This window comes from Solanum stenotomum, chromosome 6 (genome assembly GCF_019186545.1).
Source record: "Solanum stenotomum isolate F172 chromosome 6, ASM1918654v1, whole genome shotgun sequence".
Classification (NCBI taxonomy): domain Eukaryota; kingdom Viridiplantae; phylum Streptophyta; class Magnoliopsida; order Solanales; family Solanaceae; genus Solanum; species Solanum stenotomum.
Genome location: NC_064287.1, coordinates 7533113 through 7555189, shown reverse-complemented (window position 1 = coordinate 7555189; position 22077 = coordinate 7533113).

Genomic DNA, 22077 nt, shown 5'->3' with positions numbered 1-22077 from the left:
AGTTCTTGAAGAATCTTGAAGAAGAACTTGATTAGAAGCCTTGCAACCCTAGCTTGAAGGTAAACGATCAAGAAAACCTTTCTTGAGATTCTTGAATTAGTTTCTTGAAATCTCTATGGCCAAGAAATATGATTTTCATTATTCATAATTGTATGGAGGAATTTGAGTTGAAAAGAATGAAATTCTTGGAGAAAGCTTGAAGAAGAATCTTGAAAAAGATTGAAAGAATCTTGAATGGAGTTTTCTACTGGGTTTGCGAGAGAAGAAAATGATGGATTAAAAGATGAAAATCTTATTGTTTTGATCCTTTTATTAGTCAATAAATTCTTTTGGAATTTTCTTGGATGTAAAAAAATAAAAACAACACTTTTTAATGTTTTCCCGTCGGCTAATTCGTAACAGCACTGTATATGTTTCCTAAAATAGTCAGAACTTTTTACTCCGAAATTGGATTGACGCAAAATTTGTGGCGTTGGAAAATAGATTCAAATAGCTTTAATTGGATAGGTTATGACTCACGTAACTCTTTATATTTTAAGATATATGGTCGTTTGAAGTTGACCCAAGTAGAATCTTACATCAAAACTTAATCGATAAGGAAACTTCAAGAACACTTATCAAGAACTCATCAAGAACTTTAAACCTTAAACTTCAAGAATGAAATTACGCTGAATAAATCATGATTGGAGTGTGGGTGAATGAAACCAACACTATGGAAGCTTAGATACCTCTTAGGGATTAAACCCATGGCGAAAATCCGCAATAAAACTCAAGAACCTCGACGAACGCTTTGATCTTCTCCTATTTTCTCCTCTTTTCTCTTCTTTTCTCTTCTTCAACTCTCAATTAAAACCCTAGGTGTATATTAGGATTATAAAACTGAACCTAATAGGATTAGACCCTTAAAACCTTACTAAAAACGAATTAAATCTGATTTGGTAAGGAAAAGATCAATATACCCCTCACTATTCTGAGGTAACTTTCCTTAACTACACAGCCTGACTTCAAAAGGATATATCTCACTCATCCGACCTCAAAACTTAACAAACTCAGTGTCGTTGGAATGATAATTCAAAGACCTTTTATTAGCTATCTTGTAGCCCACCTAACTTATCATGTACCGAGAGTTATGGTCGTTTGAAGTTGACCCAAAACTCATAACTTAAGCATAACTGATTTTTCTATTTTCAATTTAGTTGTTTTTGGAACTCAAGGTGCTAAATCTAGTGACCTTAACACTTAAGAAATTTTAAAATCCTCGGAAAAACTTACTCACTACGAAAGATGGTTCAAGTCATAGCTCAAAGGTTTTTTTCTGGGGTGTCACATAAAATAATTAGGAAGTATAGATTTTATAGTTTATATTATTTTTTTTTATCTATTTAACGAGTCTAGTGTAACCTTTTTGAGGCACAATTACTGTTAATATTTATATATTTTTTTGTGTATGATGTAGTTTTTTATCTTGAGATGTCTGGAATTTTAACGGCAGTTTCTGATGTTTACCAGTTCCAATCAAATTTAAGTAGCAGACCTTGCTAAATATATGACAGAAATTCTCACTTTTGACAAAGTTATCAAAACTGTTCAGTTAATACTTAATGGTTCACCTGATAAAGTTTTAATCTACTTTTAATACATCAAATCCTGAGAATTTGAACGGAGGTGAAGAAGGAAAGGTTACTTTCATGGAAAGAGGACAAGAAAATGACGGAGAAAGAGAGAAAGGGAAAGCGAACAACTCAACGGTATGCCATGCAATAATTATATTAAACAAATTATATTGACTTTGATGATTATCTAATTGGAATCTTCAAAATACAATATTGTTTTGTAAATTTCAAGGTGGGGAATCGAACCCTCACCAACAAGGTGAAATTTCAGATAGCCAACCAACTGAGCTACTAAAATTTCTCCAAACACTAAGAACTCATACATAGAGAATTAACAATCTTTCTTCAAAATTTTAGCTTTGTGATATAATAAGTAATGACTGCAAACCGGACATTTAACTCATATCCAGTAGGCTATTCAGCAGAAAGCCCTTTATGGCTATCTTTTACATCTATGTCAGTTGCATGTATACAATAAATATTACATGGTAGATATGTGGCTATGAAAATTTGATAGACCGTTTGGTGATTTGGCAGGTTTCATCTTCTGCTTTCCGCAAGGACGTTGTAAATGTTCTGGATTTCATAGAGAGGTTAAAGAATAAACAAAATCCAATAGGTCTTGGTGTGAATCTAATTGAAGCGCTGAAATATGGGCTGGCATTTATTTGTACATCTGTCCAGCTTTCTTATTTTGATTTTGACAAGTTTGAAGATGAAATGGCTCGCAAAGGACAAGAGGTTGAGAAGATGGTTCGATCAATTTTGTATATGACATCAATGTGGATGTTAAATGTGGAGTGCAATATGGAGGACAAATATGACATGCATCATGTACTTCCTAGACTAATGGATAATATAGATGATTACATCACTCATGTAATCATTCTACATCAAGTGCCACCATTACTGAGGAGCAGTTGAACTTCCTCCTCTTGAACCTCCATCATCTATCCAAGTATTGTGCTGAATAGTTTTTTCTATCAGTAACTCAATATGAGATTCTTCAGAATGTATGTGGAAACATAAGAGATTTTCATGGGTTGATGGTGAATAGTTGTGTTGAGTACGAGACTGTTGAATATTTCTTACCTCAGCTTCAGCCTATGGCTGACAATGTAGGATTTTTCTTTGTGAATGATCAAATGGATGGAGACTCTCCACTCGTCAAGCTAGCTCATCTACTCATCCAGATTACTCCAATTCATCTAGATGTCATGCACATATGTTATACAAATTTGAAAGCTTCAACGTCAGCAGAAGTTGAACGTTTCATTAAAAAGCTCGGGGAAACATCCCCATATATTTGTAGGAAATATCTTATTCACCTACAAAAGCACATGGTAATTGTAATCACCCCTAGCACTTCAGGAGCTCAAAACATTCATGTCATGATAGAGTTCCTTTTGATTATTCTTACTAATGTGCCCAAGGACTTTATTCATCATGAAAAATCATTTGACCTTTTGGCATGTGTTAGAGAACTTACTAGGGAGGTATCCAATCTTGTTCGCAACTTAGTAGAGAAATCAAGGAATAAAGAGAGTACCGATGAAACAAACTGTGCAATTCTAGAATTGCTGGGAAATATTTAACTTTTTAAGGAAGATCTCAAACATGTTGATTTGAAATCCCCGGACTCATCTCAATGTTGCTTCCCCATGAGTGATGGAACTCTCTTTATGCATATGTGATGCGTTTCATTTGTTTTGATGATCCTCACAAATATAGGGACCCGGTCCCCTGCAGAGTATTCTCGTCCAGGTACAATATGGTGTACAACTAGAAACCTGTCATGTCAGTTTGTTGGTGATGCAGTCAGTGCACTTCACTAATAGAAATGGACGAGGTTGTTTGTCTAATGGTCAATAATTCTTTTTGTGTGATATAATTGTAACACCCCGGCAATTTTTTGAGCTAAGACTTGAACCATCCTTCGTAGTGAGTAGATTGTTACCAAGAAATTTAAATTTTTCCTAAGTGTTAAGGCCACTAGATGTAGCACCCTGTGTTCCAAGAAGAACTAAAGAGAGTACATTCAAGTCATTCCTATGTTCCTGTAAGTTTTGGGTCAACTTCAAACGACCATAACCTTCAGTACATGATGAGTTAGGTGGCCCATAAAATATCAAATGAAAGGTCTTTCAATTATATTTCCAATGCCACCGAGTTTGCTAAATATCGAGCTTGTATGAGGGTGATGTGCCCGTTTGAAGTCGGGTTGTCTAAATAAGGAAAGTTACCCGAAAATAGTAAGGGGTATTTTGGTCTTTTCCATACCCAATCAGATTTAATTCATTTTTAGTAAGGTTTTAAGGATCTAATCCGATTAGGTTCAGTTTTATAATCCTAATATACGCCTAGGGTTTTAGTTGAGAGTTCAAGAAGAGAAAAGAAGAGAAAAGAAGAGAAAAGAGGAAAGGATCAAGGCGTTCGTCGAAGTTCTTGGGTTTTGTTGCGGATTTTCGCCATGGGTTTGATCCCTAAGAGGTATTTCTTCTTCCATAGAGTTGGGTTTGTTCACCGACATGCCAATCATGTTAATTTTAGTCTTAAATTCGTTCTAGAAAGATGAAGGTTTGATGTTCTTGAATTGTGTTCTTGAAATTGGCTTTCGTTCTTGAGTTTAGATGAGATTTATGAGTTCTTGAGGAAATTGTGTTGATTTTAGAGTTGTGTTTGATTAGATTCTTGTCTACATATATTGGGTATCTGAATCTAAAGAAAGGTTGAGAAAAATAATCGAATTTAGGCAAATTGGGGTTAGAAAACGAGGAAGGAAAGAGTCGGACAGAAAACCAGTACCATGTGGACCTGTTCCTTTAGAGTGAACTTTCTCTATCCACATCGTGGAGATATTGTGGACCCCACTAATTTAAAATTATTTCGCCACCAAATATTAAAATGTGTCTCCGCGTTGCGGACTTGCTTTCAGACAGTGATTTCTCTATCGTTTCTCATGTTTAACTATCTAAAACTACTCCTAATCATCATGATATCTATTTCTACCGCAAATCATAACCTTGAATTCATAATTCAAATTCAAGGTAGACCGAAGAGTTAAGTCTTGAGAGTTCTTTCGAACATTTTGAGAAAGTCCCTCTGATTCTTTTTTAGGAGTCTTCTACAATTTCTAATAACTTGTTTCAAGACTCAAGTAAGTGAGCACGAGAGTGAGTAGAATGTATTCATGAGTCTACATAATCACCGAGCTCCTTCATATCATGAACCATAACTCTTGAATTCATAATTCACATTCAAGAGAGAGTTAAGAGTAAAGTTCAAGAGAGTCTTTAAGTTCAATTGTGAATCCTTTGAGATCAACTATCGATTTTGAGTTGAGTTTTGAGGTAGCAAGTATGAGAATGCGAAGAGTCGTATACCTGAGTTCCGTATTATTATTCATAACCTTGATGTTGATTCCTTCATGCCCAATATTTCCGCATGAACTCCATAAGTTGAGTTTCTTTGAGAGGAGTAGTATTTCAAGTTCTAAGTCTTGAGTACTGAAATCCTAATCCCTTTTGAGATTTTATTCCTAATCATGGGACTATTACCATCACCCATGAAGTCCTTGAGTGGAGTTGTTCATGCCCATAATTCCGCATGAGCCCTATAGCCTACTCCCAACTGGAAATGTGTACAATACAACATAACTAAAATATGCTGAATAGCTCGATATTCTTACATGCTAACTGAAAATGTAACATTAAATACTGATAATTAAACATTTGAGAACTGAGGCATGTATATCTATTTATCTGTCCTAGCTAGTGTAATTCATGAACTAAACGAATCTATACAACTAGGGTTCACAATTTCATGCAAGGAACTAAGCAACAAATGTTGCAACAACATGGAAAATCTGATTAGGAATATTCTAACAACTAAATCACAACAACTATTAACGTTCAAGAAACCCTAAGTCTAGATAATATGAAGGGAATCAAGAATCTAACTGAATTTTAGGGACCTAGTGGATGAAAGGAACCTACTAGTGAAATCTCACATACCTGGTGACGAATTCCACGGAGAAAACTTTCGATTTCGGGGTTAGAATTGAGGAAAACTTGTTGCGTTCTTGGGCAGGGTTTGGTTCACTATTTCTTCGCCTTTTTGCTCTGGTTTGATTGAATTTTGGGGAATGAATCGCTTAGGGTAAGTTCCGATTAAGTTACTAGGCTTAAACTAACCAAAGCGACGTAGTTTAGGTGTCCAACGCATAAGGAAAAAGACTGAACGACCCCTGACTTAAAACTGCCGAGGCCACCGACGGATCATGGACTCACCGACAATCCGTCCTGGCAGGGCATCGACTGGCGTCTGGGAGTTGAAAGCAGAGGGTCTGAACCACGGCCTGGACCACGAACTGTGGCCCCACCTACGATCCGTGGGTCCTGATGTTGGTTGACCCTTCACTAAATTTTTTTGGGGTTTTGGAGAGGGGGTTGCAGGTGGCCAACCACGGACCCCACCTACGGTCCTTTGGTCACCCTACGGTTCGTTGGTGGTACCTGCAACTTCTGAAAATCCGCATTTTTTCCCTCTTTGAATCTAGGGTGTTACAACACTGATTGCCCACTATATTAACTATCGCTAATCAATATAGACTTCAAACGTAAGGAACAAATTTAAATCTAACAATGTTTTTACCCCGACTCACATAATGGTTTGAAACGTTTCTTGTAAGAGTCAAACGTATCCTATAAGTTTAGCACAATACAAACAATTAAAAACAACAACAGGTACGGAAGGAATTTCTTCAGTTGATCAGGTTCCTTGTTGTATTTTATGTTTGAAGCTTAGATTATTCACTCTTTGAATGAATGAATTATGCAAATTGTTTGTCTCTTGATTATATCACACAAAAAGAATTGTTGACCATTGGACAAACAACATCGTCCATTTATATTGGTAAAGTACGCTGACAACTTCACCAACACATTGACAAACAACTTTCCAGTTGTACACCATATTGTACCTGGACGAGAATACTCTACAGAAGACCGGGTCCTTGCATTTGTGAGGATCATCAAAACAACTGAAACGCATCACATATGCATAAAGAGAGTTCCATCACTCATGGGGAAGAACCATTGAGATGAGTCCCGGGCTTTAAAATAAACATGTTTGAGATCTTCCTTAAGAAGTTAAATATTTTCCAGCAAGTCTAGAATTGCACTGTTTGTTTCATCGGTACTCTTTTTATTCCTTGATTTCTCTACTAAGTTGTGAACAAGATTGGATACCTCCCTAGTAAGTACTCCAACACGTGCAAAAAGGTCAAATGATTTTTCATGATGAATAAAGTCCTTGGGCACATCGGTAAGAATAATCAAAAGGAACTCTATCATGACATGAATGTCTTGAGCCCCTGAAGTGCTAGGGGTAATTACAGTTACCACATGTTTTTGTAGGTTAATGAAATATTCCCTAAGAATATCTGGAGAGGTTTCCTGGAGCTTCTTAATGAAGCACTTAAATTCTGTTGACGTTGAAGCTTTCAAATTTGTATAACATATGTGCATGACCTCTAGATCAATTAGAGTAATCTGCATGAGTAGATGAGCTAGCTTGAAGAGTTGAGAGTCTCCATCCATTTAATCATTCACAAGGAAGAATCCTGCTTTGTCAGCCATAGGCTGTAGCTGAGGTAAGACATATTCAACAGTCTCATACTCAACACAACCATTCACTATAACCCATGGAAATATCTTATGTTGCCACATACATTCTGAAGAATCTCATATTTAGTTACTAATGGAAAAAACAGTTCAGCACAATACTTGGATAGTTGATGTAGGTTCAAGAGGAAGAAGTTCAACTGCTCCTCAGTCATGGTGGCACTTGATGTAGAATGATGACATGAGTGAAACAATCATCGATATTATACATTAGTCTATGAAGGACATGATGCATGTCGTATTTGTCCACCACATTGCAGTCCACATTTAACATCTACATTGATGTCATATACAAAATTGATCAAACTATCTTCTCAACCTCTTGTCCTTTGCGAGCCATTTCATCTTCAAACTCGTCTAAATCAAAATAAGAAAGCTGGACAGATGTACAAATAAATGTCAGCCCATATTTCAGCGCTTCAATTAGATTCATATTAAGAGCTATTTGATTTTGTTCATTCTTTAACCTCTCTATGAAATCCAGGACATTTACAACGTCCTTGCGGAAAGCAGAAAATGAAGCCTGCCAAATCACCAAATGTTCTATCAAATTTTCATAGACACATATCTACCATGTAATATTTACTGTAAACATGCAACTGACATATATGTAAAAGATACCCATAGAGGGCTTTCTTCTGAATAGCCTACCGGATATGAGCTAAATGTCCGGTCTGCAGTTATAACTTATTATATCACAAAGCTAAAACTTTGAAGAAAGATTGTTAATTCTCTATGTATGAGTTCTTAGTGTTTGGGAAAATCTTAGTAGCTCAGTTGGTTGGCTATCTTAACTTTCACCTTGTTGGTGAGGGTTCAATTCCCCACCTTGAAATTTGCCAAACAATATTATATTTTGAAGATTGCAATTATATAATCATTAAAGTCAATATAATTTGTTTAATATAATTATTGCATGGCATACATTGAGTTGTTCGCTTTCCCTTTCTCTCTTACTCCTTCATTTTCTTGTCCTCTTTCCATGAAAGTAACTTTCCTTCTTCACCTCCGTTCAAATTCTCAGGGTTTGATGTATTAAAAGTAGATTAAAACTTTATCAGGTGAACCATTAAGTATTAACTGAATAGTTCTGATAATTTTGTCAAGAGTGAGAATTTCCTTCATATATTTAGCAAACACTGCTGCTTAAATTTAATTGGAATTGGAAAACGTAAGAAATTTCCATTAAAAGTCCAGACATCGCAACATAAAAAACTACATCGTAGACAAAAAAAAAGAAAAAAATTAATAGTAATTGTGCCTAAAAAAGGTTACACTAGACTCGTAAAATAGATCAAAAAATTAATATAAACTATAAAATCTATACTTCCTAATTATTTTCAAAGTTCCAATTAAATTTAAACATCAGAATTTGATAATACAAACTCAGAAGTGATCCATTTTGACAAACGAACTAATTAGTTCATTTAATTAACAATTTCATTTATTACATGTCACTATCTAATTGGTTGAAAAATATATTACTAAAACATAATTTAACCAACCCAAACCCAGATCCACCAAAGAATAAAACAACCCACCCATCTTCTAAAACCCAATTGAGAAACAGAGAATTGAGGAATGGCTAATGTAATACAATGGAGTGAAGACTGGAGAGTCCCAGTGTACAAAGACTACGTGGTTAATGTTTATCAACGAAGATGGTGGACAAAACAAGCAAACGTGACGCTTGATTTATGTCCCAACCCAGAAATGAATTCTAGGTATCAAAATGCAATCTTAAATGGCTTATAAATTTTCAAGTTGAACCACTAATATGGAAACCTCTTCTTGCCGAATTCTGAATTGTTTATTCCGGTTAATTCATCACCAAACAACAATAACAAGAGATCACCAAACTTTATTGTTGTTATTAGCGAAATTGCAGGAGGTTGATGAATTTGTAATTAAGGTATGTAAATGCGATCCTCTTTGGCCATTTACTATTTACAATACTTTGTTATATCTGCTTTCTCTTTGGTTATTTTTGTTTCCTTGGAATCTATAAGTCATTGTAATTAGCTAGATAAATAAATCTCAATCTTGAAATGTAACGCCCCGAGCCTACACCCTAGGTGGGACTGACACTCGAAAACCATTGTTGGCCCCAAGTGAACCCTTGGCCTGACTTACTTAACTCAGCGGAAGACTATATGCATATTTATAAAGACCAATAGCACAATACTCAACTTAACTAATGAAATAACTTAGAATGTTTAATAGTCAACATTCAACTTGGCCAAAATGGCAACTCAAGTCTTAACATATGAAAATGGTAATATAAAGACAACTGAACTACTAACTGACTGACTGTCTGTGAAGCCTCAAAAACAACTGAGATGGATGTTGGGATAGACCCCACAACATCCTAATGAGCTAAACCAAAACTAAAACGAAAATGGATCCTCTGGAATGCAAGGAGGCTCACCAACTGACTCTAAACTGTTCACTGGATCAACGGTGTGCCGAAATGCCGATCCTAGCTACCTGTGTCTGCATAATAATACGATGCAGGCCAACTGGCATCAGTACATTGAATGTACGAGTATGCAAGTTGGAATGCTAAAACAACATAGGCTTGAAAGAGATTATGAAAGAAACACTTACTTTGGCTCTTCTCAACTCTTGAATACTTAACTAAAATCATTTCATTATAAAGCAGTTTAAAACAAGTGCAATATAAAGAAAAACTGTTGAAAACATGTTGTCAATTCATAATCATAACACCATAAAGAAAACAAACCATTTGTCCCTTTCAAAGTCTACTTGTGCAATGCATGAATGAAGTCCCATACCCCCATTCACACTAAGCAGAACCCCTTGAGGAACCATGCAACTACTGTTGTGGGAGTTTCTCTAACCGACAACCATCACTTAAGAACTATAGTGATGATACAACGTTTTACCTCACGCTATCAAGGCCCATCTTATACCTTGCCGTGATATATGAAGCTAACTAACTAAGTGGATCCACTAGTCTATGCGAAAAAAATTCATCTAAAATGTATGATCATTTTCTACTCATGATGTCTACATGGTTTATGGAGGCTTGAGTTAATGTGAACTCGCATCCCCATATCGGTGCTCAATACTACTCCCAAAAATATAATATTATCTCTTATGTTATAAAAACATACTTCTTCTGTGATTTGAGATTAGTGCTCAAAAACATAGCTCAAAAGCTATCTTGGAAATCAAAGTTTCCCCTATTGCTTAATTATGAAAGCATTTACTCTTTTATGAAAACTAGCCCGAAGGCTCTTTGGAAATCAAGGTTTCCTTTCTTGTTTAAATGTGAAAACATTTTAAAATCTTTGGCAATACATAATCCCCATATACTTTTGAAGAAATGAACTTCAAGCTTTACTCTTTTCTAAACTAAAAACTTAAGTCTTAAAACAAAGTTAAAACGTTTGTAAAAGACTTATGAAAACTTGAAATACACTTCTTTTACTTGACTCTTGACTTCTCTTGACTTTGATCTTAACTGCTCTTGACTTGACTCTTAACTGATCCTTGAATTGAATTATGGATTCAAGGATTAAGATTTGTGATTGGAAGGATCTCATGTTGTTTAGGAATGATTTCAGATAGCTAAACATGAGAAAAGACCGAAAATCAAGATTTAAAGATGGGTCCGCGACGCGGAGGCATAATTAAAATTTGGTTTCAAAATTGTCTTTTGAGGCAGAACACCTCGTGTCAGCTCCGCGATGTGAATCTGAAACTTCAAATCTAGGCACTAGGCGCGCGACATGCGGCCACCCTCTGATTTCGTCCGACGAAATTTCTTCTTCGTTTTCCAGCCCCAATTCACCCAAACTTAGTTCTTTTTCTCAAATTACTTTTAGATACATATACCCAGTAAAAGTACTTAAGAACCTAACTCGAAACGACTCTATAATGCGACGTAACGAACTCAGAAACTTCTCAATTCATCCCAATTCAAGAACAACATTCAAATTCAAGAATTCATGTCAAGAACATCAACTTTCAAACTCTTTTAGGACGAATTTCACTGAACTAAACATGTTTGGTGCGTGGGTGAACGAACGAAATGCTATGAGAGACTCACATACCTTGTAGGAATCACCCATGATGAAATCAACAAGCTAATCCCGACGATCTTGACGAATCCTTGCTTTTTATCCTCTTTTTTTCCTCTTCTTTTCTCTTCTCTCAAAAACCCTAACTCTTTTGTGAAAGCGTAAACTGAACCAAATCAGTTTAGACCCTAATTAATTCACTAAAAATGAATTAAACCAATTGGGTATGGAAAAGACCAAAATACCCTTTTAAAATCCGGGTTGGACATTTCCTTATTCAAACAGCCCAACTTCCAAAGGACATAACTCACTCATACGAACTCGGAATCGGGCAAACTCAGAGGCGTCTCATTCCAAGCGCTTTCCAACCATATCTGGAATTGCACTTAAATCATCTTGAGCTAGGAGTTATGGTCATTTGAAGTTGACCAAAAACTCACTTTTTCTAACTTAACTAAATTTCCAGGTTTTTAATTCTTTCAAAAAAATGACTATTTCCAATTATAAGCTTCTTCCTAGTTATTTCAAATTGCGAGATGTTACATGAAAAATCTCTTGAATAATTATTTCATTCAATTTTGAAATAGTTATCGACTAATCATAAGTCTTTATGGCTACGACACATTAATTCTTATCACTATGTCACTCATGTAGCCACGTACACTTACATGTGTGTTTGACCTCAACATTGCACATACATCTTTTTTAAACAAGATTCTTTCTAAAGAATAAATATTTAAGTCCAATCCATAACTGTTAATTGTTTACTCTAAAAACAAACAAGAATACAAAGTACATAATAAACAGAAGTCTGAAACCAAATCATTTCCTAGCATTGTCCAAATTAAACGAGATTATTTCCATAAATTTTCTTTCAAATAAACGTGAGATCGTCAAACTCATGCCCTTTAAGAAATGCCTCGCTTAGCTCTGTCTTCGATTGAACGGATGCTTCTAAAAATTCTAGAGCCTACGAATAAATTAAGAAAACTATCATAAATCCAATGTCATTATTGAAAGAGAGAACTTATCTTCCATAAATTAACACTATAAAGTAATGACCTCCTATAACAAGTTCAAAAGACACAAATAATATAAATTATTCTGATATAAGTTAAATCCTTTTTGAGAAAAGTATATGAAGTAAAGGCCCACCTCATTAACATCAAACTCAACTGTCTTCACCTCAAACTCAGCAGTTGATTCTACATTAGTGAGCTTTGACAAGCCAGATATCATAGACAAAGGGCTTACAGACAAATCAGCAGTTGCCATGTACACTATTAGTCCGTTGACATAACCACCATCATTATCCTAAAACATGTTTGGAGTAGCTGCATAGATAATTTAGGACAAGCAAACAACCTTCATCAATGATTTATTTGTGATAGATATACAAAAAACAGATAAACTACAGTTTTTAATCCAATAAAATTCAAATAAAGCAAGAAAAATTATACTTCGTTTGTTTCAACTTATTTGTCTAACTTTTTTCTTTAGTCTGTTATAAAAAAATAAAGGTATCTTTCCTTTTTTCGCGACTCCTCAATTTTAACTTTCCAAATAACATGCTTAAGACCACATAAGACCACAAGATTAAAAAATATTTTGTTACATTCTACGAGACTGATTGGCAGGGTTTTGAAAGGTCGGGAATGATATTTTTTAAAAGTGAGGTGTTTGATTAAATTTTGGGAGAAAATAAGTGTTTCTGGAAGTAGCACAACATGTTTTTCAGAAACTTTAAAAAATAGTTTTTCCCCAAAAGTATTTATTTTAAAAAAGAACTTTTGAGAAAAATACATGTAGAAGTACTTTTTAAAAGCTTTGTCAAACAATAATTGTTCCTCAAAAGTATTTTTTTGAAAAAAATATATTAATCAAGCAAAAATTATTTCTCACCAAAAATACATATTTAAAAAACAATTTTCAAAATAAGATGAATTTCAAAGTTTGGCCAAACAATCTATATACATATCTTTAGTTTTAGACCACAAGATTCAAAATCCTTCTTTACTATCTTAAATTTCATATCAAATCTAAATCAGACAAAGAAATTCAAAAACAAATTACAGACAAACAAATTGAAACATGTTACATACAAACAAATTGAAACATATAGAGTACTAAGAAATTACCTTGAAATAACTCCAAAGATTGAGACCAAGATTTTGATTCACTTGACCTGAGGAGTTGATCCTTTATTTGATCGGACTTCATATAGGCATCATTTAGATCTTGAACACTTTGGTATACATTTGCGATAGAGCCAACTCTATTCGTTTGAATGTGGTTCTTAAAAATTGCAATTGGAAGTTCAAGTAAGCTCATAAGAAAACAAAACAAGTCCTTTCCACCTTCAGCAAAGACCAACTTTATTGGTTTTAGTGTCAATTGGAAGCTTCAAACTGCATTTTTCTCCTGAGAACAAAAGCATTTTACTAAGACCAAATTTCTGGATTTAGTACAATTTTTAAATACTCATTTTGTCCCTAGTTATAAGGGGAAATGTAAACCTTTGGTCTTTCATCTTTTGTTCTTTACAGTTAGTTGTATATATAATTTGAATATTACCTCTTGCATTTTAAAAATAAACATGTATATTTCCTATACTATGAAAATTTTATACTCACACTCATCCATAATTGAGTATATTAAAATATAATTATTGAAAATATATTGAAATTATAAATTAAAGACTACTTTTTTTTGTGCAATTCAAAAAAAAGAAGATAATGTTTTTGTTGAAATTTCTTATTCATTCATGCTATTAAAGAAGAAAATACATATTTTTGAATCATTTATATCTCAAAAGTCAACTACAATATAACATATTCATAATCCAACAATTGAGGTATAGGGGGAGGGGGGGATAGAGTGTACACAGACCTTGCCCCTACCTCATTGAGATAGAGAGGTTGTTTCTTATAGACCATTGGTTTAAAATAATGCATCTTCAAGCAATTTGAAAAAATAAATACAAAAGTAAGAGTAGCAACAAACACGAAATAATGTGAATCATAAAGAGTATTACACACATACATAGGAATGAACAATATGACAACAAATTAATGTGACATTTGAAGCACAAGAAACACAAGTGATACCTGAAGAACAAAAAACTATGAGAAAAGTGTTAATACCACTAGTAAGAGAGGAGGTCCAACTCGACCACTAAGTCTATCCCATGTTCATACTAACTAATATTCTACCCTAATCCACGACCTCCAAACACTTTTATTATAAGGTCATGTCTTCACTGCTTCAGTAAGCTCAAGAAAATCTTCTTTTGAGCAAAATCAATATTTTCTTTGGGATGAAAGTCATGTTGAATCTTGTAGTCACTCGCTAATTGAAGCTACTTGTGCAAGTGATGATTTTTTTTTTTAGTTTAATGTGTTTGCAATTAATGATCACACCTATAATGAATTTGAAGGCGCTTAACAGATTCTTTGACTACATGTGTTGTTATACTTCGTTATTCTACAAGGCTTGATAATTCGAGGATGGATTCTTTTCAACAAGGGAAGAACGATGGGGTACGAATTTATCATTGTTGATATGAAGACCATCAACTAGATCTGAAGAACTTTAAATACCTTAGAAGATCAATAAAAGAAACATAAAAAGTCTATAACAAACAAAAGAGAGATTACATTTTTAGATAGATAATTGCTTAGACAAATAATTTTCTTGCTTTTAGCTTGAGAGTATTGTAGTAACTATCTTAGGTTTATTTATCTACTATTCTAAATAAGTAGTAGAAACTAAGGTTTATCTGAGTAGTTAGTTTTTGTTGAACATTTGATGTTCGGGCCCCTTTGTGAGTGTTGAAGTGTGTGACCATCTCATCTTAAAGCTTAAGTTGTTTGTAACATCTCACTAATTGAAATAACTAGAGAGAAGTTAAGAATTGGAAATAGCCATTTTTGGAAAGAATATAAAATTCTGGAAATTTGTTAAGTATGTTAAGTTGAGTTTTTGGTCAACTTCAAACAACCATAACTCCTATGTCAGGATGATTTAGGTGTGTTTCCTGATATCGTAGGAAATACCTTGGAATTATCTTTCCAACGCCACTGATTTTGCGCGATTTCGAGTTCGTATGAGTGTGGTATGCCCACTGGAAGTTGGGCTGTTCAAATAAGGAAAGTCCAATCCGGATTTTGGAAGGGTATTATGGTCTTTTCCATACCCTATTATTTTATTTCGATTTTTGGAGTTTAATTAGGGTCAAATCAGAATTAGATCAGTTTATTCAATTGGAAATTCACGCTAGGGCTTGGAGAAAAGAGAAAGGAGAAAAGAGGAGAAAGGAGAAGAAAAGCTCAAGATTCGCCAAGATCGTGCGATTGGTTGTGGATTTCTCCAAGGGTTTAATCCTACAAGGTATGTGAGACTTGCATAACATTGGGTTTGTTCACCCATGTCACAAACATGTTTATTTCAGCATCAATTCGTCCTAAATGAGTTTGGAAGTTTGATGTTCTTCATATGTATTCTTGAATTTGATGTCGTTCTTGAATTGGGCTGAGACTGAGAAGTTTCTGAGATCATTATGTCGAATTATAGAGTTGTTAAGCTAAGTTTTGAGTAATTATCTCAAACCAAAGAAAGAAGTTTTGTTTTAAAAACATATGAGCCAAGTATATTTTGGGACTAGTATTGAGCACCAATATGGGGATGCGAGTTCATAATAACTCAAGTCTCCATAAACCATGTAGCCATCATGGGTAGTAAAGGATCATATTTTTTTAGATGACTCCTTAAGTGATTGTTAGCATAAACTAGTGGATCCACTTAGTTAAGGAGTTCTATATGACAGCAAATTATAGGACAGTTATGGCAGCATGGGCGAAACGTTGTATCACCACTTAGGCTCATAGTGGTGGTTGTCGGTTAGAGAAACTCCCACAGAAACTATATTACTTTATTATACGAGTACAATTGAGTTTGTTATTGCATTTCTTTAACGAACTAAGTTGCTTTCTACTGTTTTAAAGCTTTCTGTATATTGCATGTGTTTTATTGCTTTATTATATGTTAAGTTATTCAGGAGTTGAGTAAAACCAAGGTAAGTGTTTCTTTCAGATTCTTTTCAAGCCTATATTATGTTTAGCATTCCACTCGCACACTCATACATTCAATGTACTGATGCCAGTTGGCCTGCATCTTATTATGATGTAGACAAGAGTAACCAGGATCAGCATCCAGTGTCTCGTTGATCCAGTTGAGCACTCAGTGTCATTTGGTGTGCCTCCTTGCTTTCTAGAGGACTCTGTTTTACTTTGCTTTTAATATTTCAGATGTTCGGATAATTGGGGGTCTTGTCCTGACATCCCTCTTTGTTTTAGAGGCTTCATTAGTAGTTCAATTGTCTTTACATTATTATTTCATATGTTAAAACTTGAGTTGCCATTTTGGCCAAGTTGAATGTTTGAATGTGACACTAATTAGAATCTTTTCCACAACTTGTTGGTCAGAAATTGTATCACCATAATTTCTCATTTCATTGACAATATTCATGACTCTTGTGAAATATTCTTCTATTTTTTCAGATTCTATCATCTTCAAATTTTGAAACTTTCTTCTAAGAGTTTGAAGATTTATACTGCGTACCTTTTCGTCACCATACACCTCAGTTTCTAGAGACTCCCAAGCTTGTTTTGCAGTCTCACTAGTAGCAATTCTTGCAAAATATGCTCTTGAGACTCCCATTTGGATTTTGCTCAAGGCTTTTGCATCTTGACAATACTTAGCCTCGAGATTTTTCATCTCTGCTGTTGTAAATTCACCATCGTTTTTTGTCTCTTCAAAGCCATTTGCATCAATCGTCCACAAACCTTCAACTTTCAAATGTGTTCTCATTCTTATCTTTCAGTATTCGAAATCAGTTTCATCAAAAAATGGAGTAAGAACAACTGAAGAATCAATACCTTCATTTGTTTTGGATGCCATATTGTTTTCTTCACCTCACCCTAGATTAGGAAAGAAAACTCTCATCTAAAAGCTTAAGCTTTTTAGATGAGATGGTCATACATTTCAACAGTGAGTTGTATGAAAACCCTAGTATCGCTCCAATATAATTGAACCATCTTGATTACTTGGGTAAATATTCTCCTCATATGAGTTCAATTATCTTTCTTCCTTGAATTTATAATTCTAGTAATTAAATATCTTTTGATTGCTAGATTCTCGTTTCTTCTTCTAAATATTATTCCATTCCTTTTTATTTCTTAATTATATAAATCCTTGTTATCTTATCTTGCATATTTAATTGTAAACCTATTTGTTGTTGTTGCATCTAGAATCATATCATTAACGTGTATTGCACTTTGACATTTTTGTGTTCTTTTTCATTTATTTACTGTTCTTATCAATCACATCAAATTTAAGACATAAATGGTAAAATTTGAGACCGCTTAAAAAAAGACGCAAGATATAACTAATAATTGTAGTGGACGAAGTTAATTAATAAATTAAAACTTATATAAGTATTAAATATACCATTTCATGAATATTCATGTAATAGAAGAAAAAAGACATACATGTATATTTGCACCTCTCCTTTATTGTTTATTCTTATGGTGAGGGTGATTTGTATTCATGTGATTTATAAGTTCATTTATATAAGCTAAGTATTGGATGGGATTTAAAGGACAAGATGAGATGATACATTACTAAATTAATTTTAGCCGTTGATGGCTATCTTACTAGATTACATGAATCTAGGAATGACAAAATGGATAAAATTCATGGCTATTCATCCGATTCAATTCATTTTAAATGATTTATTATACAATCATTTTAAGAATGTAGGTAAAATATGAATCAATCTATTTTATTTATCATAAATATGAATATCATGTGATTGTTGATACGCCAAAATTACCTCCAAAAGGAAGTATAAGCGGTTGTTTCTAAATAAAGAACCTAACTTTGAGGTTAGGGTCGATCCACGAGGAATATGGTTCAGACTCAGGCCAACCTACGATTATCTTCTTTTAGTCAAATTATTTTCGAGAAAAGTAACAAAGGGGTGTTTTTAAGTAAATTAACAGTTTGTTGATTTGTATCACTTAGTAACAAGCAACCAGGATTTGCAGTTTGAGATATCAATATGAGATGAAAACTAGGGCATATGTGTTCCCACTAGCTCTTAACGCAGTATTCCTAATAATAGTAACTCTATCCTAGTGCTAGCATTCAAGACTAATAAGTTAGGTATCCCTAAGTGATTGGTCCTCCAAGTAGAGAATTTCACTACGCAACTTGGTACGTCTACGGGTGTGTGTTTTACTAACCCTCACCTTTACCTCAGATTAGCCATCAAGTTCAGACCAAGAAATTGAGTACCAAACTGAATTGAAACTGAGTACCAATTAGATTTTCATGGTCAGACCAAAATAGGGATAAGAAACCGAGTACCAATTAGATTTTCAAGTTCAGACCAAACTGATCTAAAACTTATACTACTCAGTTCAAGAATAACTTGCCAACAACACTAAATCCAAGTATTCAAATTGCTTCAGACTTGAAACTGTAAAGTGGAGGACTAAACATAGCAGAGTCTTCATAGTGGTCGCAAATTCCTTTATTTAAAACACCTAATGAGACTGTAACAATGACACGATCAGCATACATGACTGATCCACCACTAAATGTAACTTCATTGGCTTTGTACAATCACCATTTTCCAAATAAGTACCTTTAATTAGATTGTGCCTTGAATTGCTAAACAGCAAAATCCCATACTAAGGTACAGTGCAGGTTGTTTTTGAAAAACAAACAAATAAGAACACAGTTCATTCATACAATGTACATGAGACATTTACAAAAAGTTACAGGTAATGTGGAATTAAATTTACATCCTACTAACTGGGACCTGGAGTATGAATAACATATTAGGGAAATAATCGGGGGAACCAATAAAAAAGAATGAGAAGGGAGAGATGTTGCAGCAATCTCTCACTAATATACAGAGAATAAAAGATAAGATAAGTACAAGCCCAAGCATATCACAATATTATGTACCGCATAAATCTTAAGTGATACTAAAATTGATACATTTACACAATACCAAAAAAGAAGAAGTAGAAGAAAGTAGGATAAGAAGAGGAAGAAGAAGACAAAGAAGAAGTACCAACCTTGATTGTTACTACCAGCAGATGGACGATTGATTATTGGAATAACAACCTCTTATCCCAGCGAACAAACACTGAATCTTAGCATGCTAGGATCAAGTGCTAATCCTGGATTTAGACGCTGAAGTTGTGCAATGATTTTTATTTTAACAACTCTTTCCATGCTATATTTCTGCACATTGAACTTTCCATGCATTCTTTGTTGAATCCACTCTTCTAGTTCCTACATTTTTATTTGCATCCTTTCATCATCAACAACAATAGAAGAGGGTAAAAAATCTGCCACTTTGTGTTTCAAAAGAGTCTTGGTAATCCCACGTCCAAAGAATCTTACTCGACCTGGATGATCAAGTGCCATAACGGTTGCATATGCACCAATTGATTGACTACCATCTTCACTTTCTTAAGTTTCAATTGTCTCCATTTCAGCCTACAAATCAGATTCAAGACAATAGAGTTCAAGTAAATTAAATTGATCCACTATTTAAGAACAAAGAAAATATCTTGATAAAATTTGAATAAGAAAACTTTGTACTATTTTGTTGTACTAAATTTTCATAATTTGTCCAATCAGTACAATCACCATTTTACTTCAAAAATCCAAGTTCTTGAAAACCCCCAATTTATTATTTCAAAACCTTGATTTGAACAATTATAATAATAACAGATAAATGAGGATTTAAGATTAGGAATCATTACCCAAATATTTCTTCTCAAAACCTTGTCCAAATCGGCACACCAAAGCTCCCAAAACCCAAAAACTCAAAAGTGGGGATGAAACCCCGAAATTTGGAAACATTTTGTACAGGGGACCCCCGCAAATATGGATCCCCTGCCCGTAAACACGGGATTTAATGAACTGACCCTCTTTGAATGTGGCAGGGCTCTCGCGAATGCAGAGGTCAACTACTTGACCGTCCGCGAATGCGGTCGAGCCTCCACAAACGTGGGGGTCCCCACGACTTACCCTTCGAGAATGCGTCCACTAGGTCTACGAACGTGAAGAGTTAGATACCAGAAGTCCAAACCGTCAATCAACAACAACTCTTAAAGGGTCCTCGAGATTCGTTCGAAATCCTGTATACACAAAAAAAATATGCAACTTGACTAAACATGACATTCCAGACTCAATGGAATCATCGAAACACGAATCTGAGGTCTTCTTGACCCAAAATCCGTGAAAGTCACAAGAAACGAACATAACTCCTAAAAAGGTCAAATCAAGCTCCGGACCTCTAAAAATTCAACCAAGACCTCACTTAAGTCTAAAATCATCCGCTGAATTGAACGAAATTGTCAAAATTCTGATTTGCACATCCAAACCCCGAATGTTGACCAAAGTCAACCCAAAGGCTAAAATTCACAAATTTCGAACTTAGGATCTCAAATCCACAAAAAGAGTCCGAACCTGAATCCGATAACCCTCTTGGACCTATTTCTACATTCCGGAAATAATGGAATCAACGAAATTCCATTTCGAGATTCGAAACTCCAAAAGACGCTGAAAACTATTTTTTAACAACTTTAGCTTTTCAAACTTCCAAAATTTCCATACTTCATAACTTTTCACTCAAAACTTGAAACAATTTTCAAAATTCATTCAAATATTACTCTAGGCCAATATAGGGAGAGATAAAATGGTAAACTCACGAAATTTTTAAAAAAATGAGTAACCAAGTCATTACATTATCATTGTTTGTCTGTATATAGTGGTAGATATGAAAATTTTATAGTATAACGTTTGGTCATAATTGGGCAGGTTTCATTTTCTAATTTTCGCAGGGACGTTATTAATGTTCTGGATTTCGTAGAGATATTAAAAAGCAAGAAAATAAAATAGATATTGATGTAGATCTAATTGAAATGCTGAAATATTGCCTAGCATTTATTTGTACATATGTCCAGTTTTCTTATTTTGATTTAGAAGAGTTTAAAGATAAAATGGCTCGCAAAAGACAAGACATTAAGAATCTGCTTCGACAAATTTTATATATGACATCAATGTGGATGTTAAATGTGGACTTCGATGTAGAGGAGGATAAATACGGCACGCATCATATTCTTTCTAGCCTAATGGATAATATCGATGATTGTATCAGCTCATGTCATCATTCTACATCGAGTACCACCATGACTGAGGAGCAGTTGGACTTCCTCCTCCTGAACCTCCATTATCTATCCAAGTATTGTGTTGAATAGTTTTTTCCATCAGTAACTCAATATGAGATTCTTCAAAATGTATGTGGCAACGTAAGAGATTTTCATTGGTTGATAGTGAATGGTTACGTTGAACATGGGAGTGTTGAATATGTCTTACCTGAGCTTCAGCCTATGACTGAGAAAGTAGGACCCTTCCTTTTGAATGATCAAACTGATGAAGATTCTCAACTCTTCAAGCTAGCTCATCTACTCATGAAGATTACTCCAATTGAACTAGAGGTCATGCACATATGTTATACAAATTTGAAACTTCAACTTCAGCAGAAGTTGAATGCTTCATTAAGCAGCTCCAGCAAACCTCTACGGATATTCTTAGGGAATATCTCATTCACCTATAAGAACAGAGGGTAACTGTTGTTGCCCCTAGCAC